We start from the raw sequence: 18,402 nt of genomic DNA, 5'->3' as shown, positions 1-18,402 counted from the left end.
GCTCTACTCATGTTTCCAAACCGAGTTCAAATGTCCAACAGAGCCCAATCCTATCAATCCGGCCATGGCTAATGTTTCCAAACCCAGTGCAATTGTCCAACTGAGACCAATTCTATCTATCCAACCGTGGCTCGTGTTTCCAACGGGGCCATGGTTAATGTTTCCAAACCCAGTTCAAATGTCCAACTGAGACCAATTCTATCTATCCAACCGTGGCTCGTGTTTCCAACGGTGCCATGGTTAATGTTTCCAAACCCAGTTCAAATGTCCAACTGAGACCAATTCTATCTATCCAACCGTGGCTCGTGTTTCCAACGGGGCCATGGTTAATGTTTCCAAACCCAGTTCAAATGTCCAACTGAGACCAATTCTATCTATCCAACCGTGGCTCGTGTTTCCAACGGGGCCATGGTTAATGTTTCCGAACCGAGTTCAAATATCCAACAGAGACCAATCCTTTCTATCCAAACATGGCTCGTGTCCAATGTCACTGTTTAGGGCTATTCTTCCCTCCCACCCTTTTCCTAGCTTTCTCTCTCTCTCTCTCTCTCTCTCTCTCTCTCTCTCTCTCTCTCTCTCTCTCTCTCTCTCTCTCTCTCTCTCTCTCTCTCTCTCTCTCTCTCTCTCTCCCTATTTCTGCCTCTGGCTCAATTTAGGGCTATTCTTCCCTCCCACCCTTTTTCTAGCTTTCTCTCTCTCTCACTCTCCCTATTTCTGCCTCTGGGTCTACTCATGTTTCCAAACCGAGTTCAAATGTCCAACAGAGCCCAATCCTATCAATCAGGCCATGGCTAATGTTTCCAAACCCAGTTCAAATGTCCAACTGAGACCAATTCTATCTATCCAACCATGTCTCATATTTCCAACTGGGCAATATCTCATGTTTCCCACCCGAGTTCAAATGTCCAACCGAGAGAAATTCTATCTATCCGAACGTGTCTCATATTTCCAACTGGGCAATATCTCATGTTTCCCACCCGAGTTCAAATGTCCAACCGAGAGAAATTCTATCTATCCGAACGTGTCTCATATTTCCAACTGGGCAATATCTCATGTTTCCCACCCGAGTTCAAATGTCCAACCGAGAGAAATTCTATCTATCCGAACGTGTCTCATATTTCCAACGGGGCGATATCTCATGTTTCCCAACCGAGTTCAAATGTCCAACCGAGAGAAATTCTATCTATCCGAACGTGTCTCATATTTCCAACGGGGCAATATCTCATGTTTCCAAACCCAGTTCAAATGTCCAACCGAGAGAAATTCTATCTATCCGAACGTGTCTCATATTTCCAACGGGGCAATATCTCATGTTTCCAAACCCAGTTCAAATGTCCAACTGAGAGAAATTCTATCTATCCGAACGTGTCTCATATTTCCAACGGGGCAATATCTCATGTTTCCAAACCCAGTTCAAATGTCCAACCGAGAGAAATTCTATCTATCCGAACGTGTCTCATATTTCCAACGGGGCAATATCTCATGTTTCCAAACCCAGTTCAAATGTCCAACCGAGAGAAATTCTATCTATCCGAACGTGTCTCATATTTCCAACGGGGCAATATCTCATGTTTCCAAACCCAGTTCAAATGTCCAACCGAGAGAAATTCTATCTATCCGAACGTGTCTCATATTTCCAACGGGCAATATCTCATGTTTCCCACCCGAGTTCAAATGTCCAACCGAGAGAAATTCTATCTATCCAAACGTGTCTCATATTTCCAACGGGGCCATGGCTCATGTTTCCCACCCGAGTTCAAATGTCCAACCGAGACTAACCATAACGAGGAGCAGATGGGGCCGAATTTGCCTGTTTTGGAGGGCTGTGGGGATCCTGTGTCAACGGGGCTCTTCTTCCCTCCCACCCTTTTCCTAGCTTTCTCTCTCTCTCTCTCTCAATCTCCATATTTCTGTCTCTGGCTCAAAAAGTTGCCTGTTTTGGAGGGCTGTGTGGCTCCAGTGTCAACGGGGCTCTTCTTCCCTCCCACCCTTTTTCTAGCTTTCCCTCTCTCTCACTCTCCATATTTCTGTCTCTGGCTCAAAACGTTGCCTGTTTTGCAGGGCCTCGGGGCTCCTGTGTCCACCTGGCACTTGGAAAAAGTTGAGGGCTTGGGTTTGAAATCGAGACCATTTCCATATGTCCAACCGTCACGAGTAGCCGATGGGGTCCGAAATTGCCTGTTTTGGAGGGCCTCGGGGCTCCTGTGTCTACTTGGAAATTTAAAAAAGTTGACGTCTCCTCTGTAAAATCGAGACCATTTCCATATGTCCAACCGTCGCGAGTAGCAGATGAGCTCCGAAATTGCCTGTTTTGGAGGGCTGTGGAGCTCCTGTGTCCACCTGGCACTTGGAAAAAGTTGAAGGCTCGTCTGTAAAATCGAGACCGTTTCCATATGTCCAACCGTCGCGAGTAGCAGATGAGCTCCGAAATTGCCTGTTTTGGAGGGCTGTGGAGCTCCTGTGTCAACGGGGCTCTTCTTCCCTCCCACCCTTTTCCTAGCTTTCTCTCTCTCTCTCACTCTCCATATTTCTGTCCCTGGCTCAAAAAGTTGCCTGTTTTGCAGGGCCTCGGGCTCCTGTGTCTACTTGGAAATTTAAAAAAGTTGGCGTCTCCTCTGTAAAATCGAGACCAGTTCCATATGTCCAACCGTCACGAGTAGCCGATTGGGTCCGAAGTTGCCTGTTTTGGAGGGCCTCGGGGCTCCTGTGTCCACCTGGCACTTGCAAAAAGTTGAGGGCTTGGGTTTGAAATCGAGACCATTTCCATATGTCCAACCGTCACGAGTAGCCGATGGGGTCCGAAATTGCCTGTTTTGGAGGGCCTCGGGGCTCCTGTGTCTACTTGGAAATTTAAAAAAAGTTGACGTCTCCTCTGTAAAATCGAGACCATTTCCATATGTCCAACCGTCGCGAGTAGCAGATGAGCTCCGAAATTGCCTGTTTTGGAGGGCTGTGGAGCTCCTGTGTCCACCTGGCACTTGGAAAAAGTTGAAGGCTCGTCTGTAAAATCGAGACCGTTTCCATATGTCCAACCGTCGCGAGTAGCAGATGAGCTCCGAAATTGCCTGTTTTGGAGGGCTGTGGAGCTCCTGTGTCAACGGGGCTCTTCTTCCCTCCCACCCTTTTCCTAGCTTTCTCTCTCTCTCTCACTCTCCATATTTCTGTCTCTGGCTCAAAAAGTTGCCTGTTTTGGAGGGATGTGTGGCTCCAGTGTCAACGGGGCTCTTCTTCCCTCCCACCCTTTTCCTAGCTTTCTCTCTCTCTCTCACTCTCCATATTTCTGTCCCTGGCTCAAAAAGTTGCCTGTTTTGGAGGGCTGTGTGGCTCCAGTGTCAACGGGGCTCTTCTTCCCTCCCACCCTTTTCTAGCTTTCCCTCTCTCTCACTCTCCATATTTCTGTCTCTGGCTCAAAACGTTGCCTGTTTTGCAGGGCCTCGGGGCTCCTGTGTCCACTTGGCACTTGGAAAAAGTTGAAGGCTCCTCTTTAAAATCGAGACCATTTCCATATGTCCAACCGTCGCGAGTAGCAGATGAGGTCCGAATTTGCCTGTTTTGGAGGGCCTCGGGGCTCCTGTGTCCACCTGGCATTTGCAAAAAGTTGAGTGCTCGGGTTTGAAATCGAGACCATTTCCATCTGTCCAACCGTCACGAGTAGCAGATGAGGTCCGATTTTGCCTGTTTTGGAGGGCCTCGGGGCTCCTGTGTCCACCTGGCACTTGGAAAAAGTTGAGGGCTTGGGTTTGAAATCGAGACCATTTCCATATGTCCAACCGTCACGAGTAGCCGATGGGGTCCGAAATTGCCTGTTTTGGAGGACCTCGGGGCTCCTGTGTCTACTTGGAAATTTAAAAAAGTTGAAGGCTCGTCTTTAAAATCGAGACCATTTCCATATGTCCAACCGTCGCGAGTAGCAGATGAGCTCCGAATTTGCCTGTTTTGGAGGGCTGTGGAGCTCCTGTGTCAAAGGGGCTCTTCTTCCCTCCCACCCTTTTCCTAGCTTTCTCTCTCTCTCACTCTCCATATTTCTGTCCCTGGCTCAAAAAGTTGCCTGTATTGGAGGGCCTCGGGGCTCCTGTGTCCACCTGGCATTTGCAAAAAGTTGAGTGCTCGGGTTTGAAATCGAGACCATTTCCATCTGTCCAACCGTCACGAGTAGCCGATGGGGTCCGAAATTGCCTGTTTTGGAGGGCCTCGGGGCTCCTGTGTCCACCTGGCACTTGCAAAAAGTTGACGGCTCCTCTGTAAAATCGAGACCATTTCCATATGTCCAACCGTCACGAGGAGTCGATTGGGTCCGAAGTTGCCTGTTTTGGAGGGCCTCGGGGCTCCTGTGTCCACCTGGCACTTGCAAAAAGTTGACGGCTCCTCTGTAAAATCGAGACCATTTCCATATGTCCAACCGTCACGAGTAGCAGATGAGCTCCGAATTTGCCTGTTTTGGAGGGCCTCGGGGCTCCTGTGTCCACCTGGCATTTGCAAAAAGTTGAGTGCTCGGGTTTGAAATCGAGACCATTTCCATCTGTCCAACCGTCGCGAGTAGCCGATGGGGTCCGAAATTGCCTGTTTTGGAGGGCCTCGGGGCTCCTGTGTCTACTTGGAAATTTAAAAAAGTTGACGTCTCCTCTGAAAAATCGAGACCATTTCCATATGTCCAACCGTCACGAGCAGCCGATTGGGTCCGATGTTGCCTGTTTTGGAGGGCCTCGGGGCTCCTGTGTCCACCTGGCATTTGCAAAAAGTTGAGTGCTCGGGTTTGAAATCGAGACCATTTCCATCTGTCTAACCGTCACGAGTAGCCGATGGGGTCCGAAATTGCCTGTTTTGGAGGGCCTCGGAGCTCCTGTGTCTACTTGGAAATTTAAAAAAGTTGACGTCTCCTCTGTAAAATCGAGACCAGTTCCATATGTCCAACCGTCACGAGTAGCCGATTGGGTCCGAAGTTGCCTGTTTTGGAGGGCCTCGGGGCTCCTGTGTCTACTTGGAAATTTAAAAAAGTTGACGTCTCCTCTGTAAAATCGAGACCAGTTCCATATGTCCAACCGTCACGAGTAGCCGATTGGGTTCGAAGTTGCCTGTTTTGGAAGGCCTCGGGGCTCCTGTGTCCACCTGGCACTTGGAAAAAGTTGAGGGCTCCTCTGTAAAATCGAGACCATTTCCATATGTCCAACCGTCACGAGTAGTCGATTGGGTCCGAAGTTGCCTGTTTTGGAGGGCCTCGGGGCTCCTGTGTCCACCTGGCACTTGGAAAAAGTTGAGGGCTTGGGTTTGAAATCGAGACCATTTCCATATGTCCAACCGTCGCGAGTAGCCGATTGGGTCCGAAGTTGCCTGTTTTGGAGGGCCTCGGGGCTCCTGTGTCCACCTGGCACTTGGAAAAAGTTGAAGGCTCGGGTTTGAAATCGAGACCATTTCCATATGTCCAACCGTCGCGAGTAGCCGATTGGGTCCGAAGTTGCCTGTTTTGGAGGGCCTCGGGGCTCCTGTGTCCACCTGGCACTTGGAAAAAGTTGACGTCTCCTCTGTAAAATCGAGACCATTTCCATATGTCCAACCGTCACGAGTAGCCGATTGGGTCCGAAGTTGCCTGTTTTGGAGGGCCTCGGGGCTCCTGTGTCCACCTGGCACTTGGAAAAAGTTGAGGGCTCGGGTTTGAAATCGAGACCATTTCCATATGTCCAACCGTCGCGAGTAGCAGATGAGCTCCGAATTTGCCTGTTTTGGAGGGCCTCGGGGCTCCTGTGTCCACCTGGCACTTGGAAAAAGTTGACGTCTCCTCTGTAAAATCGAGACCATTTCCATATGTCCAACCGTCACGAGTAGCCGATTGGGTCCGAAGTTGCCTGTTTTGGAGGGCCTCGGGGCTCCTGTGTCCACCTGGCACTTGGAAAAAGTTGAGGGCTCGGGTTTGAAATCGAGACCATTTCCATATGTCCAACCGTCGCGAGTAGCAGATGAGCTCCGAATTTGCCTGTTTTGGAGGGCCTCGGGGCTCCTGTGTCCACCTGGCACTTGCAAAAAGTTGCCGGCTCCTCTGTAAAATCGAGACCAGTTCCATATGTCCAACCGTCACGAGTAGCCGATTGGGTCCGAAGTTGCCTGTTTTGGAGGGCCTCGGGGCTCCTGTGTCCACCTGGCACTTGGAAAAAGTTGAGGGCTCGGGTTTGAAATCGAGACCATTTCCATATGTCCAACCGTCGCGAGTAGCAGATGAGCTCCGAATTTGCCTGTTTTGGAGGGCCTCGGGGCTCCTGTGTCCACCTGGCACTTGCAAAAAGTTGCCGGCTCCTCTGTAAAATCGAGACCATTTCCATATGTCCAACCGTCACGAGTAGCCGATTGGGTCCGAAGTTGCCTGTTTTGGAGGGCCTCGGGGCTCCTGTGTCCACCTGGCACTTGGAAAAAGTTGAGGGCTCGGGTTTGAAATCGAGACCATTTCCATATGTCCAACCGTCGCGAGTAGCAGATGAGCTCCGAATTTGCCTGTTTTGGAGGGCCTCGGGGCTCCTGTGTCCACCTGGCACTTGGAAAAAGTTGACGTCTCCTCTGTAAAATCGAGACCATTTCCATATGTCCAACCGTCACGAGTAGCCGATTGGGTCCGAAGTTGCCTGTTTTGGAGGGCCTCGGGGCTCCTGTGTCCACCTGGCACTTGGAAAAAGTTGAGGGCTCGGGTTTGAAATCGAGACCATTTCCATATGTCCAACCGTCGCGAGTAGCAGATGAGCTCCGAAGTTGCCTGTTTTGGAGGGCCTCGGGGCTCCTGTGTCCACCTGGCACTTGCAAAAAGTTGCCGGCTCCTCTGTAAAATCGAGACCATTTCCATATGTCCAACCGTCACGAGTAGTCGATTGGGTCCGAAGTTGCCTGTTTTGGAGGGCCTCGGGGCTCCTGTGTCCACCTGGCACTTGGAAAAAGTTGAGGGCTCGGGTTTGAAATCGAGACCATTTCCATATGTCCAACCGTCGCGAGTAGCAGATGAGCTCCGAATTTGCCTGTTTTGGAGGGCCTCGGGGCTCCTGTGTCCACCTGGCACTTGGAAAAAGTTGACGTCTCCTCTGTAAAATCGAGACCATTTCCATATGTCCAACCGTCACGAGTAGCCGATTGGGTCCGAAGTTGCCTGTTTTGGAGGGCCTCGGGGCTCCTGTGTCCACCTGGCACTTGGAAAAAGTTGAGGGCTCGGGTTTGAAATCGAGACCATTTCCATATGTCCAACCGTCGCGAGTAGCAGATGAGCTCCGAAGTTGCCTGTTTTGGAGGGCCTCGGGGCTCCTGTGTCCACCTGGCACTTGCAAAAAGTTGCCGGCTCCTCTGTAAAATCGAGACCATTTCCATATGTCCAACCGTCACGAGTAGTCGATTGGGTCCGAAGTTGCCTGTTTTGGAGGGCCTCGGGGCTCCTGTGTCCACCTGGCACTTGGAAAAAGTTGAAGGCTCGTCTGTAAAATCGAGACCATTTCCATATGTCCAACCGTCGCGAGTAGCAGATGAGCTCCGAATTTGCCTGTTTTGGAGGGCCTCGGGGCTCCTGTGTCCACCTGGCACTTGCAAAAAGTTTCCGGCTCCTCTGTAAAATCGAGACCAGTTCCATATGTCCAACCGTCACGAGTAGCCGATTGGGTCCGAAGTTGCCTGTTTTGGAGGGCCTCGGGGCTCCTGTGTCCACCTGGCACTTGCAAAAAGTTGACGGCTCGGGTTTGAAATCGAGACCAGTTCCATATGTCCAACCGTCACGAGTAGCCGATTGGGTCCGAAGTTGCCTGTTTTGGAAGGCCTCGGGGCTCCTGTGTCCACCTGGCACTTGCAAAAAGTTGACGGCTCCTCTGTAAAATCGAGACCAGTTCCATATGTCCAACCGTCACGAGTAGCCGATTGGGTCCGAAGTTGCCTGTTTTGGAGGGCCTCGGGGCTCCTGTGTCCACCTGGCACTTGGAAAAAGTTGAGGGCTCGGGTTTGAAATCGAGACCATTTCCATATGTCCAACCGTCGCGAGTAGCAGATGAGCTCCGAATTTGCCTGTTTTGGAGGGCCTCGGGGCTCCTGTGTCCACCTGGCACTTGGAAAAAGTTGACGTCTCCTCTGTAAAATCGAGACCATTTCCATATGTCCAACCGTCACGAGTAGCCGATTGGGTCCGAAGTTGCCTGTTTTGGAGGGCCTCGGGGCTCCTGTGTCCACCTGGCACTTGGAAAAAGTTGAGGGCTCGGGTTTGAAATCGAGACCATTTCCATATGTCCAACCGTCGCGAGTAGCAGATGAGCTCCGAATTTGCCTGTTTTGGAGGGCCTCGGGGCTCCTGTGTCCACCTGGCACTTGCAAAAAGTTGCCGGCTCCTCTGTAAAATCGAGACCATTTCCATATGTCCAACCGTCACGAGTAGTCGATTGGGTCCGAAGTTGCCTGTTTTGGAGGGCCTCGGGGCTCCTGTGTCCACCTGGCACTTGGAAAAAGTTGAAGGCTCGTCTGTAAAATCGAGACCATTTCCATATGTCCAACCGTCGCGAGTAGCAGATGAGCTCCGAATTTGCCTGTTTTGGAGGGCCTCGGGCTCCTGTGTCCACCTGGCACTTGCAAAAAGTTGCCGGCTCCTCTGTAAAATCGAGACCAGTTCCATATGTCCAACCGTCACGAGTAGCCGATTGGGTCCGAAGTTGCCTGTTTTGGAGGGCCTCGGGGCTCCTGTGTCCACCTGGCACTTGCAAAAAGTTGACGGCTCGGGTTTGAAATCGAGACCAGTTCCATATGTCCAACCGTCACGAGTAGCCGATTGGGTCCGAAGTTGCCTGTTTTGGAAGGCCTCGGGGCTCCTGTGTCCACCTGGCACTTGCAAAAAGTTGACGGCTCCTCTGTAAAATCGAGACCATTTCCATATGTCCAACCGTCACGAGTAGCCGATTGGGTCCGAAGTTGCCTGTTTTGGAGGGCCTCGGGGCTCCTGTGTCCACCTGGCACTTGGAAAAAGTTGAGGGCTCGGGTTTGAAATCGAGACCATTTCCATATGTCCAACCGTCGCGAGTAGCAGATGAGCTCCGAATTTGCCTGTTTTGGAGGGCCTCGGGGCTCCTGTGTCCACCTGGCACTTGGAAAAAGTTGACGTCTCCTCTGTAAAATCGAGACCATTTCCATATGTCCAACCGTCACGAGTAGCCGATTGGGTCCGAAGTTGCCTGTTTTGGAGGGCCTCGGGGCTCCTGTGTCCACCTGGCACTTGGAAAAAGTTGAGGGCTCGGGTTTGAAATCGAGACCATTTCCATATGTCCAACCGTCGCGAGTAGCAGATGAGCTCCGAATTTGCCTGTTTTGGAGGGCCTCGGGGCTCCTGTGTCCACCTGGCACTTGCAAAAAGTTGCCGGCTCCTCTGTAAAATCGAGACCATTTCCATATGTCCAACCGTCACGAGTAGTCGATTGGGTCCGAAGTTGCCTGTTTTGGAGGGCCTCGGGGCTCCTGTGTCCACCTGGCACTTGGAAAAAGTTGAAGGCTCGTCTGTAAAATCGAGACCATTTCCATATGTCCAACCGTCGCGAGTAGCAGATGAGCTCCGAATTTGCCTGTTTTGGAGGGCCTCGGGGCTCCTGTGTCCACCTGGCACTTGCAAAAAGTTGCCGGCTCCTCTGTAAAATCGAGACCAGTTCCATATGTCCAACCGTCACGAGTAGCCGATTGGGTCCGAAGTTGCCTGTTTTGGAGGGCCTCGGGGCTCCTCTGTCCACCTGGCACTTGGAAAAAGTTGAGGGCTTGGGTTTGAAATCGAGACCATTTCCATATGTCCAACCGTCGCGAGTAGCAGATGAGGTCCGAATTTGCCTGTTTTGGAGGGCCTCGGGGCTCCTGTGTCCACCTGGCATTTGCAAAAAGTTGAGTGCTCGGGTTTGAAATCGAGACCATTTCCATCTGTCCAACCGTCACGGGTAGCCGATGGGGTCCGAAATTGCCTGTTTTGGAGGGCCTCGGGGCTCCTGTGTCCACCTGGCACTTGGAAAAAGTTGAGGGCTCGGGTTTGAAATCGAGACCATTTCCATATGTCCAACCGTCGCGAGTAGCAGATGAGCTCCGAATTTGCCTGTTTTGGAGGGCCTCGGGGCTCCTGTGTCTACCTGGCACTTGGAAAAAGTTGACGTCTCCTCTGTAAAATCGAGACCATTTCCATATGTCCAACCGTCACGAGTAGCCGATTGGGTCCGAAGTTGCCTGTTTTGGAGGGCCTCGGGGCTCCTGTGTCTACTTGGAAATTTAAAAAAGTTGACGTCTCCTCTGTAAAATCGAGACCAGTTCCATATGTCCAACCGTCACGAGTAGCCGATTGGGTCCGAAGTTGCCTGTTTTGGAGGGCCTCGGGGCTCCTGTGTCCACCTGGCACTTGGAAAAAGTTGACGTCTCCTCTGTAAAATCGAGACCATTTCCATATGTCCAACCGTCACGAGTAGCCGATTGGGTCCGAAGTTGCCTGTTTTGGAGGGCCTCGGGGCTCCTGTGTCCACCTGGCACTTGGAAAAAGTTGAAGGCTCGGGTTTGAAATCGAGACCATTTCCATATGTCCAACCGTCGCGAGTAGCAGATGAGGTCCGAATTTGCCTGTTTTGGAGGGCCTCGGGGCTCCTGTGTCTACTTGGAAATTTAAAAAAGTTGACGTCTCCTCTGAAAAATCGAGACCATTTCCATATGTCCAACCGTCACGAGTAGCCGATTGGGTCCGAAGTTGCCTGTTTTGGAGGGCCTCGGAGCTCCTGTGTCTACTTGGAAATTTAAAAAAGTTGACGTCTCCTCTGTAAAATCGAGACCATTTCCATATGTCCAACCGTCACGAGTAGCCGATTGGGTCCGAAGTTGCCTGTTTTGGAGGGCCTCGGGGCTCCTGTGTCCACCTGGCACTTGGAAAAAGTTGACGTCTCCTCTGTAAAATCGAGACCATTTCCATATGTCCAACCGTCACGAGCAGCCGATTGGGTCCGATGTTGCCTGTTTTGGAGGGCCTCGGGGCTCCTGTGTCCACCTGCCATTTGCAAAAAGTTGAGGGCTCGGGTTTGAAATCGAGACCATTTCCATCTGTCCAACCGTCACGAGGAGTCGATTGGGTCCGAAGTTGCCTGTTTTGGAGGGCCTCGGAGCTCCTGTGTCCACCTGGCACTTGCAAAAAGTTGAAGGCTCGTCTGTAAAATCGAGACCATTTTCATATGTCCAACCGTCGCGAGTAGCAGATGGGGTCCGAATTTGCCTGTTTTGGAGGGCCTCGGGGCTCCTGTGTCCACCTGGCACTTGGAAAAGTTGAAGGCTCGGGTTTGAAATCGAGACCATTTCCATCTGTCCAACCTCCACGTGCGGGATATCCAGGAGTTACATAAAGAGAGGAAACGACCAAACCCTCTTCCAGTTGTTATACCCTTGTGTAATCAAATTTACTCACTATACAGAGTGTCACGGTCAGGTAGCGCTTTGTAATCTGTAGTACTGTTTCAGCTTCTACCTACACAGGAAGAAACGGGCATGGAATGGCCACCAAAAAAACAGGCACTTTTCGGAGAACCCACAATCCACCACAATATCATTTTCAAAAATGGAAAATACGAGCCTACCGGTATCGACCCATACTTTGATGGAAACATGATGGGGCGCCTTGAATGGATGACCAAAACAAACGGAGGGAAGAACGTGCAACCTGGTGACAACTCGTTTTTTGCTCGTGAGGCAATAATGCTCGGGCTTCCTTCGAAACAGGAGGCTAAGGTAACATCAGCAGCCAACGCTAAACCCGACAGTGTTGTAGGCTGCAGATCCAACCTATCGAGGTTTGCCTGGTTGGGAGACACAACCAACATGGAATACACCGGAAAGGGAGACAGTCACCAGTGTTCCAGTTGCAATGTGGGTATATCAGACTTCGTGCCAGGTGACACGTTCCTGAATCAACACGCTTTCTTTACCAAAGGAGAGTGTCCATACCTAAAGGCAAACTACAGTCCTGACCGGCTAAAGATTGAGATAGGACAAGAGAGATTCCGCAGGGGGTTCATAGCGCACCCACACGTGATTACTGCCCCAGACGCTTGGAATCATCCTAAAGTTGAAGTGAAGTTCCTGATATATGTCACACTGGCTGAACGGCACTGGTGTTACATGTGTGGAAACTTGTCCGGAGCTCATGCCCCTGATTGTTATAGGAAAATGACACAGCTGATAAGCAAGCTTAAAGATAGTCTGTACGACCTAAAGGTGTAACTATAAAACACTGGTCCTGGAACACTAACCACTGGGTGTATAATTGGAATGTACATGGACCTTGTTTTTATCGTTTACACACAACCGCTAAATGCTTTATTTACCATGTACAACAGGCCAATGTCCCATTGTGTGTACCAATAAAATCTGATCCCTTTGACATGGACATGTGTTATTGGTTATTCTGTGTAACATACAGTGCGTATATCCAACCCCTTTCACGTAGCCCATGATGTGAACATCAAAGCAATCCCTCATATATAAGCCAATGCATTGTCTGTTCCCATCTAATGTGTCTCTTGTTTAGGGATCATGCAGTCTAACGTGAACAAGGTACAGGTTCTGAAACTGAGACAATATACACTAAATGACAATAACACATCTGGAAAGCATCCAGTGACTTGTTACTTCACCCTAGGGTGCCGGACTGGGCAGTGGCACATGTGGAACACGGCTCCTAGTGCTTTAACCCTGCGTCGAGGAGACCTGTTGCGTGCCTGCATATTAGCCTCAGACTTTAATGACACGGCGAGCCACCTCACCAGGGTACTAGCTGATGTTACCATCGGGGGATTGGGTAACACAACCTGCCTACTGGGACGAGACATAAGTTTTGAGTCTTTGGAGCAAATCCCAGACCTGCAATCTGTAGCTACCCAGGGTGATTTTGTGGCTATGTGTATGTCGAAGGGTGTCACATGCGCAAGCTTTCTAGAACACTACACACAGTACCAACAGGATGAGGAACTTCAGCTTGGGGAACAGCTACACTCTCTATTTTCCCAGACCGTAAGCGATATGCTCAGCAAGCGGTACGATGTCATGCATCACTACCCTCTATACAACCGTGCTCTTGGTCTGTACTACTCCGATAAGGTTAGCTTGGAACCCCCGGAACCCTAGCCAAATGCTAGCTACAGGGGGACTATTGGACCGCAGTGCTGAGGATCACCAGTCCCTCCATGGGATCCCCTTGGTCGGGGTAGATCATATCTCATTTTCACACTGGAAATACCCCGAAGACAGAGAGGCTCAACTCGAAGAGGATCGAGAATGCAAAGAGCTACACGGTGGAGATAAAGGAGGGTTAGGAGATGAAGGTTTATTGAAACTCGACCATGACGCAAGAAAGTGCTACGAGGAGGTAGACAACTCAGCTGGAAGACAAACTCTAGGTGAACCAAGTGTAAGAGAGATACTCTCCCCTGTCTCACCTTTCCCTACGGAAGGAATGACTGAAATATATACCGTCACCACTTTAGAGACCTTCAACAACCTAGCGGGGACTCTAACAGATAGACCTAGAGCTTTCCCTTATAACTTCACAGTGTATACGAGCCATGATCTGACTTTTGATCACCTGGTGAATTACTGTATAACACGCACCCGTGAGCCCGTAGCAATGCTACCGTCACGTGAGAAGTGGGGATCCGTCAACCCCGTGTTGCTCATGGAAGACCCTGTCGACCCTGCGACTGGTAACACAGTACACCGGTATACGGTCACATCCAGAGGGCACTTGAGCACCACGGGTGGCGAACCGAGACAGTACCCCCTCGCCTGTGCTACAACGAGGTGTTCCTACCCGGAAGGCCTGTCAGCAGATTGAACTTGGACGTGGACCTCAAGTGTTGCCAGACATGCAACAAGAAATTTGCCACCGATGCGGATCGCTCCACCAAGCGTAAGGTATCTGAGGCCTTAACAACAAGTCTGATCTTGGTGATAGTCGAGTCTCTGGTGAGACTTGTGAAGGTAAAGATGATCGAATTGGAGACCGATCCGTCTCTCAGAGAGCTTGCAAATGTGGTTGGTAAGATCGCTGTGTATGTCAGGGCGTCCTCTGTCAAGGCCAAGCTGAGCCTCAGAATGCTCTGGTATCTTCCGATAGAACTGTGCAGTGTTGATGGTATAGAGGCCTACAGACCTTTACTGGACGAGATGGAGAGGGTCTCCATGAAGTACGTTCTACTGTCTTACCCTGCAGACGCAGACTCGTGCGGGCTCTGCAACCTTAGACATGCGATGAGAAAGGGACCTTGTAACTCATCTGGGTCCGGGTATCTGAGGCTCAACTGTGATCTTGACAACAGGCGTTCATCCATCGACAAGGGCCCGTACTCGTTTAGGAAGTCTGTTCGGTTACCCAACTGTTATAAAAATAACTCTATGTTGAGTACGTGGATACGTTCAACACCCAAGACATTGAAGACCCGGGCTGTGATGACCCCCTGTCCCTTTCAGTTGGCCTTTCCTCCAACCCTATACTATCTGATGTAACATCACTGGGGAGTCGTTTCCGATGCGTCTTAAAAGATCGGGGATACTGTCAACCTTTCCCGGTGTCCGAGACCGAGGGAGTGCCGAATCAAACCAGGGTAGAAAGTGAAGCTCGGAGACTAACATTGCTGTGGGGTGTCCCTGTGACTATCAGGAAGACCGGATCTGGACTCTTTTGTGTCCAGGCGAATGAAACGTCTACAACCTACCCTTGTCCTATACACAAACGAGTACACTCAAAGTCCAAGCTGGGCGCTCTGGTGTTTGCTACGCACACTAAAGCGAAATGTTTTGTACCCTGACATGTATTGTATTGTATTGTATTGTGTATGTATACAATGTGCTTTTTTCGAATAATACACAACCATACCAACCAAAATTTCGTTGTCTTTTATTTCACATTTCAATACCATCACTGCATATCACAACATACTATATTGCCTATGGCATGGATAGCACTGACATTCAGTAAGCAGAGTGTAACAATATAAAACAAACAGTAAACCATCGCCATCAAGTCCTAAGTTGAGTCAAAGTGGGCTCCGGTCGTAGGGGGCCAAGACCCTGTCTCTCACGGGGGACGGCTTTGTCAACATGATTAATATTCTGGTCGTGAGAGCGTCCGGATAGGCATGTAGCTCGTCTAATGTATGTGTAGTCTTTCCTAATGTGACTCCCTTTGTATCCAATGACGACCTAGGGCCTCGTTGAGCTACCTCGATGTGCTTCCCGTTGATGATGCTGCCACAGTCCTGTCTGCACCTCCTGCCTCTGAACGGGTTGTTGGTCATGAACCGAGTCCTCTTTCTGTATTTGGCCGCCGTATTGACAGTAATCGAGTCTGACAGCCCTGGGGTCTTACAAGACATCTTGAATCCCTTGCTCTTGGCCTGGGTGACCTGCTGACATGTTTTCTTCCCAACACCATCATTCAGCCGCTTCACAAACAAGCTCAACGGGTGATTGTCGATGTCTTCGTAGAGCCTGTGCGAAACCCATCTCTTCCAGAGCAGACTGGAGTCTGGGTTTTCCACAAAGTACTGCATGGTAGGGTTGATGGTATGGAAGTGCTCTATGATGTCTATAGTCTTTTCCACCAGAGAATCTGCGAGCTTCAGGTTCCTCGGGATATGGCATTAGTCCTTGCTATGCTGTAGTTTCACAAGGTGGTCCGGCGACTATAACGTCGGGAGCTGGCCCTTGCCACTCTGTGACAGGGTCCCACTTTCGTATGTCTACAACGATATCAGCCCCGTGTCCACCGTCGATGTCTAGCCTTCGCACGTTCCATCCAGCTTCGACGAATGGCCTGCAAATACTGCCCGTGCCGTCGAAGAGACTCAGGAGTGTTTTCGGCTTGGTCGTTTCCATTGTTACGTCCCAGGCTCGGTCATGTTTACTTTCTTTTAAATTAACAGATTCGTTAATCGGGCAATGTCCACATGTGATAACAATGGCCATTTTCCTGCTCATCCGAACATATCTGCTAACAGCTCTGTGTTTCTTGACTTGTCTGGGTAGCAGGATACGTGATCATATATTGGTAAAGACCAATTTACACAACCTGCCGTAATGATGTAGAATACTGCACCGAAATATACGACCCACCATTTGCTCTTGTTGGGTGCACCGACAGCGGTGTTGGACTATGTCTTTACAGGTGTCCTCTGGGGCAACCAGCCATGCGTTACAAGGACCAATAGGAAGACGATGTGCAGCCGTGTGTCCTACAGGCTATTTCCTGGGGATGTTTGGAAGTGAAGAGACTTGTAACCTTCACAGCGTCTATTGTCCAAAAAATGAAAGTGTGATCCTACCCGGCACATTCTGGCATAACACGATTTGCGGTAATCCTGAACATTATAAGGTGCAGGACCTCTTCACTGAAATAAGTTCGAAACACCTCCTTGATACGCTCAAGGCTCTGACTACATCCTGGGTGCGGGACATGCCTAGCTTCATAGTTGAGAGACTTTGCAGAGACATGACCGGTTATGAACGACTGACCCAGTGTATGTTCAATTTCGAAAGAATGTTACATGGCATGGGTTCCCCAGCTGAAGCATTGTACTACAAGCTGAACCAGCTGTCTCTTTACGACACCTCCAAGCAACTATATGACACCGTGGTGAAACCATTTGTTACTGGGAAGATGTGGACCCTGCCTTATCCATTCAGTTCCTAAACACCAATCCTTTGTGGATAGGGGAACATGACATGCTTATCGTAGAGACCAGACTCATCATCCCCTTGGGCATGGAGAAAAGGTACATACCTAAACTGCTATATTGGTTCAGGGGCAAGCCTTGGGGTAAGTGGGGTTGAGGGCAGACAGTCTGGGGTCATGTTTCGGGCAGGCTCAATATGAGATCGCTATAGGCCAGAACTGGACCACCATGACATCATTTGGCTTCTTCGTGCATGTATTCGATATCTCCCTGGTCATAGAAGACTTCACCTGCGGCCGATGGAACTCCTTACACGTCAAGCTCGAACTCTATGACACTCATCAGGAAACCATGCTAAGGCTACAAAAGAAAGTCGATGTCAACTGCCTGTGGAAACCAAAGCTACACCAGTCCTGCAATTGCAAACATGCTCTGCTCCACTACGCAAACCCCGATGGGCTGTGCTCTCCTACGTGCATCACGACCCCGTTCGCACATGTGTCAAAAGGAGTCGAGGGCAGCAACACACGACTGGACGCTAGAAATTACACACCAGGAGCCCCATGTCTCGATCGAGAACCAAGGCAGGGTGTTATGGCTCGGTCCCACCTAAAACGGAACGATTCTGTCTAGTCACAATGCATGTATTTGCCCTCTTGTCTGGACCAACACGAGACAACCCGTCCGCTCCTCTAGACATGATGAGATGTGATGTCGTACTCGTCGACGTCGAAATTCTAATGGAACACCTTCCTTGAGTCTCAAAGATCTGTACTTGCCCATAGACGTACGATCCTTATCGAAGTACAACAGTGTGAAAACGTCCCAGGTGTATATACCACTTGCGGCCCGAGGACACCCTGAAAACTATCATCCGCCAGGGCTGGGGGGGTAAGATTGGTGTGAAGCTTAGCTTCCTACACTCCATCCGACCTGACCCATACCAGGAAGAGCTGGCTGCTGTACTTGACTGGATATTAACCTTGCAGTCCCAGTTGAACCGAGGTCCTTGGGTGATAGTTATCAACGTCAACGTGGAGACAGTAAAGGCTTCAGACTTTGATATTATCAACAACCTATACGGATCAAGGTTAGAGTGTGATACCTGGGATCTCAGCATACCAGATTGCCGATGTTATAAGGCCAAAAGGTACTACACCGATTACAATGTGGAATACGCGACTACCTAAATTACTTAAATGCAGTAACACAGAGCGATGCTGGACCTATAACCACTATGACAATGATAAAAACATGCTTTAACAATAGCCCTGAGGAGGATGAGCCCATTCCAGCCTGTCATGACACACCAGAACAGGCATGAAGTGTATAGTGTGTAGGGATAGAGGCATAATTATCATCTGCCCTTATATCTACCATCAGTAGACATTGAGGATGTAGCAGGGGGACACTTTGCGTTTCAGCAGTACACTCCCAGCATCAGTATGGCAATCACACACAATAATAACCTTTCGAGTCTGAGCAGGAGCAGGCAGAGACTGCGCTAAGCAATTGGGTCTACTCGTTGCATCACTGGAGCCTTTCTGAACCTGGAACCTATATCCATATTCATCAGAGGAGGACAGGGTGGAGCGGGTAAGACCCGGTCGCTGGACCATAGGAGAGTACACCGCCGGTGACCCTTACACACTCATGTTACCTCGTGAGGACGAGTACCGGAGAGGACAGGATGTTTGTATTTGAGGAGCTATGCAAGCTATCGAACAACCGAGCAGGG

This window comes from Oncorhynchus kisutch, linkage group LG30 (genome assembly GCF_002021735.2).
Source record: "Oncorhynchus kisutch isolate 150728-3 linkage group LG30, Okis_V2, whole genome shotgun sequence".
NCBI lineage: Eukaryota > Metazoa > Chordata > Actinopteri > Salmoniformes > Salmonidae > Oncorhynchus > Oncorhynchus kisutch.
Note: the sequence above shows the minus strand (reverse complement) of the source record.